We start from the raw sequence: 10,774 nt of genomic DNA, 5'->3' as shown, positions 1-10,774 counted from the left end.
TAAGGTGAGATGCTGCCAGAATATATTAAAAAATAATATTCTAGACATAAATAATTGAAAAGTTTTAGATAAGTACAGTCACAAGTAGTTTGATAAATCTTTTATTATCCCTGCTCCCTCCTGCCCAGGGTCTGGCTCACCCTCATGTCTAAAACCTCCTTGCCTTGTACAAGACCAACCTTTCAGTAACTTAGCAAGCATTTCAGTTCTGAACTAGAGTGCTATAGCATCATAGTGCTCTTGTACGAGTATCCCTGGTCTTGCTTAGCAATGGTCCCAACACATAATGGAAGATAGTTGACAACTTTTTTTTTTTTTCGAGACAGGGTTTCTCTGTGTAGCTTTGGAGTCTATCCTGGCACTTGCTCTGGAGACCGGGCTGGCCTCGAACTCACCGAGATCTGCCAGCCTCTGCCTCCTGAGTACTGGGATTAAAGGAGTGCACCACCAATGCCCGGGTAATTGACAACTTTTATATGTCAAAGGGAAGCTTTAAGTTACGTCAGTCTGTGGACTGATCACAACGAGGTGAGTGACCCCCTGCTTTTATCCAACTCCTGTCCAAAGCACCATTCACCCAGACTTCCCCAGGCTTGTGCCTGCTTGGAGTAGACATGCCCAGGCAGGGAGGAGCTCCCTGAATATGGGTACAGACTACTTTTCCTTCCCTTTCTGCCTACCAATCCGCAACCAGGTGAGTGATCCACTGCTCTTACCCAACTCCCTTCCAAAGCCCCATCCACCCCAATCTCCCCGGGCCTTCTCCTGCTTGGGGTAGACATGCCCAGGCAGTGAGGAACTCCCAGAGCCTGGAAACACCACACTCTTACTTCCTGTCCAGCCCCCAAACACCTGACCTTTATGGAGGCCTAAATCCTTCAGAGTGAGGAGACTACCAGGAAAGGCAAGACTATCCAGAGCTGTGGACATTGAATTCCTGGCCCACACACACTACTAAAGACGTGAGTATAACTAATAGAATCCAAGAGACAGAAAGAGAATCTCAGCTATTGAAGACTTGCTAGAGGATATACATTCATCAGCCAAAGAAAACCTCAAGTCCAACAAATCCCTAACACAAAATATCCAGGAAATATGGGACACCATGAAAAGACCAAACCTAAGAATAACAGGTATAGAAGGAGGTGAAGAAACACTACTCAAAGGTACAGAAAACATATTCAACAAAATCATAGAAGAAAACTTCCCCTACCTACAGAAGGATATGCCTATGAAAGTACAAGAAGCTTACAGGACACCAAACAGACCAGACCACAAAAAGAAGTCCCCCCAACACATAATAATCAAAACACCAAACCCACAGAATAAAGAGAAAATATTAAGAGCAGCAAAGGAAAAAGGCTAAGCAACATATAAAGGCAAACCAATTAGAATAACACCTGACTTCTCAATGGAAACTCTGAAAACCAGAAGGTCTTGGATAGATATCCTACAAGCTCTAAGGGAGCATGGATGTCAACCCAGACTACTGTACCCAGCAAAACTTTCAATCACTATAGATGGAGAAAACAAGATATTCCATGACAAAAAAAGATTTAAACAATACATATCCACAAATCCAGCACTACAGAAGGTTCTGGAAGAAAAACTCCAACCCAACAAACAACTATACTCATACACACAAAAAAACAGGCAATAGATAATCTAATTTTACCAAACACAAAAAGAAACAGGAGGGTGAAATCCACACACAATGACACCACCAAAAATAAATCCAAAACTAAGAAGAACCAATGAACAATGGACATTAATATCCCTAAATGTCAATGGTTTTAACTTACCTATAAAAAGAAATAGGCTAACAGAATGGATACGAAGACAGAATCCATCCTTCTGCTGTTTACAAGAAAGAAACCTCAAATTCAAAGACAGGCGATACCTCAGAGTAAAAGGATGGGAAAAGATTTTCCAATCAAATGGGCTCAAGAAACAAGCTGGTGTAGCAATCCTAATATCTAACAAATTGGACTTTAAACTAAAATCAATCAAAAGAGATGAAGAAGGGCATTTCATACTCATCACAGGAAAAGTCCATCAAGATGAAATCTCAATCCTGAACATCTATGCCCCAAATACGAAGGCACCCACATTTGTGAAAGAAACATTACTAAAGCTCAAACCACACATAAAACCACACACACTTATAGTAGGAGACATCAACAACCCCCTTAGTCCACTAGACAGGACCACCACACAGAAACTTAACAAAGAAACAAAGGATCTGAAAGAAGCTATGACCCAACTGGGGTTAACCGATATCTATAGAGCATTCCATCCAAATTCAAAGAATATACCTTCTTCTCAGTGCCACATGGCACCTTCTCTAAAATTGACCACATAGTGGGCAACAAAGCAAACCTCCATAGTTACAAAAGAATTGAAATAACCCCCTGTATCTTATCAGATCACCATGCACTGAATCTAGAATTCAGCAACAATTCGGATGGCAGAAAACTTGCATACTCTTGGAAAACGAATAACACCCAATTGCACCATTCCTGGGTTGAGGAAGAACTGAAAAAACAAATTAAAGACTTCCTAGAATCTAATGAGAATGCAGACTCAGCATACCCAAACTTATGGGATACTCTAAAAGCAGTGCTAAGAGGGAAGTTCATAGCACTAAGTGCCCACGTGAAGAAACTGCAGAAAAGTCACATTAGAGAATTGACAGAACAACTGAAAGCATTAGAGCAAAAAGAAGCAAACTCACCAAGCAGGAGTAGACACCAGGAAATAATCAACCTGAGAGCTGAAATCAATAAAGTAGAAACTAGGAAAACATTACATAGAATCAATGAAACAAAGAGTTGGTTCTTTGAGATCAACAAGATAGACAAACCTCTAGCCAAACTAACCAAAAGGCAGAGAGAGAGCATGCTAATTAATAAAATCAGAAACAAAAAGGGGGATATAACAACGGACACTGAGGAAATCCAGAGAATCTTCAGGTCATAATTTGAAAACCTGTACTCCATAAAATTTGAAAATCTAATGGAAATGGACAGTTTTCTGAATAAATATCACTTACCAAAATTAAACCAAGATCAGATAAACAGTTTAAATCGACCCATAACCCCTAATGAAATAGAAGCAGTCATCAAAAGCCTCCAAAAAAAAAAAAAAGCCCAAAAAGCCCAGGGCCAGATGGCTTCACTGCAGAATTCTACCAGAAATTCAAACAAGAGCTGATACCAGTACTCCTCAAATTGTTCCGCACAATAGAAGCAGATGGGATATTGCCAAACTCTTTCTAAGAGGCTACAATCACTTTGATACCCAAGCCACACAAAGATAAGACTAAGAAAGATACTACAGACCAATATCCCTCATGAACAGTGATGCTAAAATACTCAATAAAATATTGGCGAACCAAATCCAAGAACATATCAGAAAAATCATCCGCCACGATCAAGTAGGCTTCATCCCAGAGATGCAAGGACGGTTCAACATACAAAAATCCATCAATGTAATCCACCATATAAACAAACTGAAAAAGAAAAAAACTCATGATCATCTCACTAGACACTGAAAAACCTTTGACAAAATCCAACATCCCTTCATGATAAAGATCTTGGAGAGAACAGGAATAACAGGAACATATCTAAACATGATAAAGGCAATATACACCAAACCAAGAGCCAACATCAAACTAAATGGAGAGTAACTCAAAGTGTTTCCTCTAATATCAGAAACAAGACAAGGCTGTACACTCTCTTCATATATCTTCAATATTGTACGTGAAGTTCTGGCTATAGCAATAAAACAAGAAAAGGGGATCAAAGGGATACAAATTGGAAAGGATGAAGTCAAACTTTCACTATTTGCAGATGACATGATAGCCTACATTCGTGACCCGAAAAACTCTACCAGGAAACTCCTATGGCTGATAAACACATTCAGCAAGGTAGCAGGATACAAAATTAACTAAAAAAAATCAGTAGCCCTACTATATACATATGATAAACTCAATGAGAAAGAAATCAGGGAAACATCACCTTTCACAATATCCACAAGCAACATAAAATATCTTGGGGTAACACTAACCAAAAAAGTGAAAGACCTGTACAATAAGAACTTTGAGACTTTAAAGAAAGAAATTAAAGAAGATACCAGAAAATGGAAAGATCTCCCATGCTCTTGGATAGGTAGGATCAACATATTAAAAATGGCAGTCTTGCCAAAAGCAATCTACAGATTCAACACAATCCCCATCAAAAACCCAACACAGTTCTTCACAGAACTTGAAAGAACAATACTCAACTTTATATGGAAAAATCACAAACCCAGGGTAGCCAAAACAACTCTGTACAATAAAGGATCTTCTGGAGGCATCACCATCCCTGACTTCAATCTCTATTACAGAGCCATAGTTCTGAAAACAGCTTGGTATTGGCACAAAAATAGACAGATAGACCAATGGAATCGAATTGAAAACCCTTATATTAACCCACACACCTATGAACACCTTATTTTTGACCACGATTCTAAATCTATACAATGGAAGAAAGATAGCTTCTTCAACAAATGGTGCTGGCATAACTTGATTAGGGACATGCAGAAAATTGCAGATAGATAAATATCTGTTGCCATGTACAAAACTTAAGTGCAAATGGATCAAAGATCTCAGCATAAATCTATCCACACTGAATTTTCTAGAAGAGAAAGTAGGAAACACCCTTGAACAAATTGGCACAGGAGACTGCTTCCTGAACATTACCCCAGTAGCACAGACTTTGAGATCTGCAATTAATAAATAGGACCTTCTGAAACTGAGAAGTTTCTGTAAGGCAAAGGACACAGTCAGTAAGACAAAATGATAGCCCACTGAATGGGAAAACATCTTCACCAACCCCACATCTGAAAGAGGGCTGATTTGCAAAATATGCAATGAATTCAAAACAAGCCACCAAAACACCAAACAATGAGATTAAAAAGTGGGGTGCAGAACTAAATAGAAAATTCTCAACAGAGGAATCTGAAATGGCTGAAAGACACTTAAGAAAGTGCTCAAAATTCTTGGACATCAGAGAATACAACTCAAAACAACTCTGAGATATCACCTCATACCTGTCAGAATGGCTAAAATCAAAAACGCCAGTGACAATATGCTGGAGAGGATGTGGAGAAAAGGAACACTCCTCCATCGCTGGTGGGAATGCAAACTTGTAAGACCACTTTGGAAATCAATATCGCGGTTGCTCAGAAAAATGGGAATCAGTCTACCTCAAGATCCAGCAATTCATCTCTTGAGCATATCTCCAAATAATGCACGTCAATACAACGAGGACATATGTTCAACCATGTTCATAGCAGCATTTTTTGTAATAGCCAGAACAAACATGGTATATACTCACTCATATATGAATTTTAGACATAGAGCAAAGGATTACCAGCCTACAATCCTCTTCACCAAAGAAACTAGGAAACAAGGACTCTAATGGAAAAATGCATGGACCCCAGAAATGGGAAGGGGCAGGAACTCCTGAGCTAATTCGGAGCATGAGTATAGGGGAGAGGGAGCTGCCAGAATGAGAGGAGGAGAGGAGGAAATGGAGGAGCAGAAATATTGAGTTGGGGGAAGAATAGAGGAGAGCAGGATGAGAGATAGCATATTGGAGGGAGCCATTATAGGTCTGAGGAGAGATTATGCACTAGAAACCTACAAGGATGACATGAACTGACAATCTATGCAATGGTGGAGAGGATAATCTAAATGCCCTTCCATTATAATGAGAATGATGACTACTTTTTATGCCATCCTAGAGCCCTCACCCAGTGGCTGATGGAAGCAGAGGCAGACACCCACAAATATACACTGAACTGAACTCTGGAACTTACTTGCAGAGAGGGAGGAATGAAGATCAAAAGCGTCATTACCAGGCTGGTGAACCCCACAGAAACAGCTGACCTGTACAAGGGGGAGCACATGGACCCCAGAATTCTTTCTGGGAGACCAGTACAGGACTGATACACACCCCTGAACATGGATATCAATTAGGAGGCCTCTGCAATCTAGGGGTCCCTGGTAGTGGATTAGTTGTTTCCACTGGGGTCAGAAGGGACTTTGACTGCCCATCCCACATGAAGTGATGAACTCTTGCCCTGCACACATGGGGGAGGGCCTGGCCCAGAAGGGTGCGGTGGAATTTGGGGAGGCCCCTTTGAGGGCCCTATCCTGCCTGGGGAATGGAGGGTGGATGGGGTGGTGGGTAGGTCTGGGTAGAGTGGAGGGGCGGGTGGGGGGGAAGGGAGGGAGAGAAAGAAGGGATTGACATGTGAAACAAGCTTGTTCCTAATTTGAACTCATAAAAAATTACAAAAAAATGCCAACTTGGGGTTTTGTTATTGTTGCCGTTGTTATTTTATTTCACAATACCAGAATACAAGACACACAAATTTTATTTAGATGAAGCATTCAGGGTATTTTATTGGATGAAGATATATAGTCTAATATAGAGATTTGCAGTCCTCAACTTGAATGCTACTTTAACTACTAGTCACTAAACTACTAAAACTATTAGTAATGGAAGTTTCAAAATAACATGCAAATAATGTGATGATAGGTACTTGAGGAAATCATATCTGAGTAGTTTTAAATCTTTATTCAATCAAATGATAGGAGATGACATAATCCACAACTAATAGAAAGTTAAGCATGGATGCAAATATGGATCTTTAATTGTGCCAGTTGTATCTGAGAGCAACCTGAATACACAAACTTGCTGAGAACTCTTGAAAGTCACACTGTAAGAAGCAGCAATAAAGAGCTTCCAGGGAAACAGAAAAAAATAAAATATTTTCCCTCTGGTTGACACATTATACAGTATTTTGTAATCTCTTTAATTTTCATCTACTGATGAAAAGGGTAAAAGTATCCTATTCAGCATTTCTTTTTCTCCTCAGTAATTGAGAAATTATCTCCCCCCATCATACTAGCAATGATCTTTCCTTAGTTTCTTAGGCTTATTCAGTAAAATAAAAGTAATATGACACCAATCATTCATCTTGCCTAGTTCTATCAAAAGACTATCCTGACAAACTAAATAGCTACAATAAGAAAGTGTAAGAGAAATTCCATATCCTTGTCCAAGATTCTTTCCTGTGGCTCTTTCCACCTCTCTTGGATAAGGAAGACAAAGCTTTTTCTCATATCTATTTTATCTTCCTATACACTCTCCCTTAGACTTCCTTTCCCATCTTTAGAGTTTGTGAGAAAATATGAGATGCTACTTATTAGAGAAGCACCATCTGCAGTCACATCACACCACAATGCTTATTGTGCACATGTGTATTGAGATCTGACAGAATAAAAACTAGCTGATAATTAAAGGCACCTGGGTGTAAGTAAATTTTCCCTAAACGTTAAGCAACTTGCTTCATAAATAAATAGTGCAGAGTTATAATCAGAGCACAAATGATACTATGCACATTGTTCCTATACTTTAAACTGTTAACAATCCAAATACTTTTTCAGAGCAATCTTTAAAAAGTAGGGATCATATAATAAGATTTTAACTACTAAACTTGGAAAATAGTCTAACAGCATTTTCTCTTCTGAGGATGTTATTGCTTAAAGAACTGTTATAATTATTAAGCTAAAAGTGCATTGTTCTTGGTTCATGCCTGTGATTCCAAATGCATGAGGATTCCTTCAGGGTCAAGGCCAACCTGTATGGCATAATGAGTCCCATGTCAGACTACTGTCCCAATAAACAATATAACTTCTAACTCTATATCATGTATTTTAAATTATGTTGTAGAAGTTATACTTCTTGATATCAACCATATGATTTATGAGCTTTGACTCATAAATCTATGACTCACAATGTCTCATCATTTCAATATCTTTGTTGGTCTCAATATGCCACTAGCAGCCTGGAATCAAAGTTGATAATTTCATGCAGCAGCACTGCTGCTTTCTTGATGGAAAGTGACAGTTTCACTGTTCCCAGTCATTGTAGTATCAATGGGGTCTACAGAATTTCGAAGACACCAACACATTTTCTGACTAGTCCAAATGGGAAGCTGTCATTTCAAGGTGATCCAAAGTATAGATGTAGGGGGAAGCAGAACCAGTGGCCTCTGTATTCACTTCCAGGAAATTAGACAGACCACTGCATAAGATGGTCTTACCAAAAAGTAGACATGTAGGTCAATGGATGCACTGGTCTTACTGGAAAGCAGCCATGCAGAACACTGGATTCGCTGGCCTTACTCGTGTTTCTTCAAGGGAAGTTGTAGTGTGAATGAGTATTTCAACTAAATAGTATGAAACTTATTTGGACAACTGGAAACATTCTCTTCTGTGAATACAGGCAGGAGTCAATTGAAAAATTGCAATAATGAGATGAAGAAACAATTTGATGTAGAGGAAGTGCTCATGACTTCTGTGATTTAGCTGGGAGTTTTCTTGTTAAAGTGCATTGCTCAGCTATTCATAGGGAGAGGGATATTGTTGCATTTAAATTACAAAGTTTTATGAGCACTTTGGAAGTGACCCCAATTTTCCTTCCTTCCTTCCTGCTTTCCTTCCTTGTATCCATTCTTCCTTCATTTTTCTTTCTTTTTTTTTGAAATAATGAACATTTCCAGATCTTCAAAAATGTTTTAATGCTGAGAACACCATGGAGAACAGATTCACTTTTACACACTAAGAAACTGAAGTTATCAGGAAAAGAGATGATCACAGAGAATAAATAGTTGGGCATGAATTGTTAATGCTGTTTTTTGTTTTCACTGATGTTGAAATTTTTCCATTTTTTATTTAAATTAGAAAGACAGTTGTTTCACATGTCAATCCCAGTTCCTCTCCCTCTCCTCCTCCCTACCTGCACTAACACCCTGCTTATCCCATATCCTTCCTGCACTCAAGGGAGGGTGAGGCCTTCCATGGGGATCTTCAGAGTCTGTCATATCTTTGGGATAGGGCCTAAGCCCTGCCCTGTATGTCTAGGCTGAGGGAGCATCACTCTGTGTATAATGGGCTCCAAAAGTCCATCCCTATGCTAGGGATAAGTACTGACCTACTGTAAGAGGCCCCATAGATTTCCCAGGCCTCCTCACTGATGCCCACATTCATTGGATCTGGTAAGTCCGATGCTAGTTTCCCAGCTATCATCTGGGGACCATGAGCTCCCCCTTGTTCAGGTCAGCTGTTTCTGTGGGTTTCACCAGCCTGGTCTGGACCAATTTGCTCATCACTTCTCCCTCTCTGCAACTGGCTTCTAGTTCAGTTCGGTGTTAAGCTGTGGGTGTCTGCTTCTACTTCTATCAGCAACTGGATGAAGCCTCTAGCATGGCATATAAGTTAGTCATCGATGTCATTATCTGGGGAGGACATTTAATGTAGCCTCTCCTCTATTGCTTAGATTGTTAGTTGGTGTCATCTTTGTAGATCTATGGACATTTCTGTGCCTGATTTCTCTGAAACCTAAAATGGCTCCATCTATTATGGTATCTCTTAACTTGCTCTCCTCTATTCTTCCTCTGACTCAATCTTCCTGCATCCTCATGTCCTCCTCACCCCTCCTCTTCTCACCTTCTCATTCTCATAGCTCCCTCCCTCATCCTCTCCTGCTCCCAATTTGCTCAGGAGATCTTGTCCCTTTCCCCTTCTCCCAGAGACCATGTATGTCTCTCTTAGGTCCTCCTTGTTTCCTGGCTTCTCTGACAGTATGGATTATTGGCTGGTAACCCTTTGCTCTATGTCTAATATGAGTGAGTACATACAAAGTTTGTCTTTTTGTCACTGGGTTACCTTGATCAGAAAGGTTTCTTCTAGTTCCATCCATTTGCCTGTGAATTGCAAGATGCCATTGGTTTCTTTTTCTGCTGTGTAGTATTCCATTGTATAAATGTACCACATTTTCTCTATCCATTCTTGAGTTGAGTGTCATCTAGGTTGCTTCCAGGTTCTGGATATTACAAATAAGGCTGTATGAACATAGTTGAATAGAGTCCTTGTATTAATGTGCTTTTTTGGGGGTTTATGCCTAAGAGTGGAATTTCTGGATCTTGGAATTTCTGGAATCTTGACTGATTCCCATTTTTCTGAGGAACCGCCATACTGATTTCAAAGTGGCTGTACGAGTTGGCACTCCCACCATCAGTGGAGGAGTGTTCCCCTTTCTCCACATCCTCTCTAGTATAAACTGTCACTGGTTTTTTTTTTTTTTTTTGCCATTCTGACAGGAGTAAGATGGTTGGTATCTCAGAGTTGTTTTGATTTGCATTTCCCTGATGGCTAAAGATGTTGAACACTTTCTTATGTGACTTTCAGCCATTTTTTATTCCTCTATTGAGAATTCTCTATTTAGTTCTGTACTCCAATTTTTAATTGGTTTATTTGGTGTTTTGGAAACTAGCTTCTTGAGTTCTTTATAAATTTTGTAGATCAGCCCTCTGTCAGATGTGGCCTTGGTGAATATCTTCTCCCATCCTGGGGGCTGCCATTTTGTCTTGTTGACTTGTTCACCTTACAGAAGCTTATCAGTTTCAAGAGGTGCCATTTATTAATTGCCAATCTCAGTGTCTGTGCAACTGGTGTTATGTTCAGGAAGTGGTCTCCTGTACCAATTAGTTCAAGGGTATTTCCTACTTTCCCTTCTAATAGGTTCAGTGTGGCTGGATTTATGTTGAGGACTTTGATCAATTTAGACTTAAGTTTTGTGCATGATGACAAACATGGATCTTTTGCAGTCTTCTACTTGCCAGCATCCAGTTATGCCAGCACCATTTGTTGAAGATGCTC

This window comes from Cricetulus griseus, chromosome 2 (genome assembly GCF_003668045.3).
Source record: "Cricetulus griseus strain 17A/GY chromosome 2, alternate assembly CriGri-PICRH-1.0, whole genome shotgun sequence".
NCBI classification, from domain to species: domain Eukaryota; kingdom Metazoa; phylum Chordata; class Mammalia; order Rodentia; family Cricetidae; genus Cricetulus; species Cricetulus griseus.
The sequence above is the reverse complement of the archived record's forward strand: the minus strand, read 5'-3'. Positions refer to the sequence as shown.